This window comes from Chrysochloris asiatica, unplaced genomic scaffold, assembly GCF_000296735.1.
Source record: "Chrysochloris asiatica unplaced genomic scaffold, ChrAsi1.0 scaffold00021, whole genome shotgun sequence".
Taxonomy (NCBI): Eukaryota; Metazoa; Chordata; class Mammalia; order Afrosoricida; family Chrysochloridae; genus Chrysochloris; species Chrysochloris asiatica.
Genome location: NW_006408539.1, coordinates 17,184,723 through 17,186,598, shown reverse-complemented (window position 1 = coordinate 17,186,598; position 1,876 = coordinate 17,184,723).

Genomic DNA, 1,876 nt, shown 5'->3' with positions numbered 1-1,876 from the left:
ACTCAGCTCCCTGAACATTCCAGGTAGCTAACTTCCATTGGGAATTCAAAATGAAGTCATATTACTTGCTAAGTAGTTAAGGACCTGTATAGGAACAGATGAGCAAGAAAAAGGTAATTTGATGGCACTTAGTCATATTCTAGAGAGAAAATGAACTTCTAAATGACTTAAAATTTTCTCTAGATTCCCAAATAAACAGATCTTGAATTCAGATTGTGCACCACCTATAGAACTTCAGTTCTCTCATATAAAATCTTAAAGAGGATATGCATTCCAGGAGGAAGAAGAAAAGGAGAAGAGTTTATAATGAAAATATAATTTCCTCGACTTCACAGAAATGTTGATTCATCTAGATGCTGTTTCCGAAGAGATGAAAGAAAAAGATATATATATATATATATATATATAAAGTTAATCATTCACCAGATAGCTCATCACAGCAGCAGGGAGTAATTTTCATAGAGATGGCTGGGTGTGTTCGGTGACTTCTGTGCTATTATCCTCTGTAAACATTCTACTAATAAAAAAAAACCTTTGCCAGTTTCTCTTGTCCATAAAGTCTCTTGCCTATAAAGATTCTGACTAATAGTTAGCAGTGAGGGTGTGTGTTCTTGCCTACTGTCCAGGACAGTCATTATGAATGTTTAAAAGCACAGATCATTTCACATAGTCACCCCAGAGCCCTGGGCCCACAGAAATGGCACCCACCCAGTGTCACATGACTCCTGCACTGGATTTTCTTTGAGCTATCGTGGGTGACTTCTACTCAGGATGCCCTGAATTCGAGCTAGAAAGCAGTGCCTATTAGCCTAGGAAATCTATGGATAGATTGATTCAGGAGATCTTTGAATTTCCTCAGTGTATGCACATAAATTTGTGTGTGTGTGAACTTCTCTAATACTTTAAAATCTGTGTTAGGACATGATATTAAAATATGGGAGTAGAAAATAGAAAAGACAAGAAAGGACATTTACCATCTGTCCCTTACATGGAGAATTTGGTTTTAATTTCATAATTCTCCTAGCAAACATGACAGTTAAAATGGTGTAGCAATATATATATTTAGTATAATTTTAAAACTTCATTTTATAATTTTCCTATTCCAAGTTAAACTATATGTGTAGTAATTTGGGGGGCGGGGGAGCATTGTGTTTACTTTGATTTATTGTCTGGTATGAACCCATATATTTTAAATTTTTCTGTTTTAAAAAGCATCTGATTTTACCTCTTTAAAAACCGCTGTCACTTACACCAACAGGAAAAATACAAAACAAAAACAGCAGTCAGAGTGACTACTACAAGAACAAGTAAGTTGCTCACCCAGGAGACATCTAGGCAAATGGTTGGGTCCCCTCAGGGCAAACTCCCTTCCAAGACTGAATGGGCATACATGAGCAGACACATGCTCTGACTAGGGACCACATTGGTCAGCGATAAGGGGAAGTGAGGGAAAAACAGCAATGAAGCTGTGAGCTAAGTCCAGCCACGTTTAGTACATTCCCGTGAACCCTGGTGCAGATCTGGTTGGCCAACAGTGTGGCTAGTCCTGGGGACCCCGGTCCCAGAGTCAGTGATATAGCCACAGAGGACTAGAGTGGAGAATTAAGCATCCAGCTGATAAGAAGAGATGGCATATGCACAAGAACACCCACTCTTGCAGATAATACCCACTTGACCTGGCTTCAATGATTGGATGATCAGAACTCAACTAGAAGAAGAAATAAGAGGGAAAAAAAACAGTAATCTAATACAATTTGTTTATTGGTCCAGTGGTGAGGATTTTAGTTTTCTTGACATTGAGATGTAATCCATATCGAAGGCTGTGCTCTTTGATCTTCATAAGTAAATGTTTCAAGTCCTCTCCACTTTCAGCAAG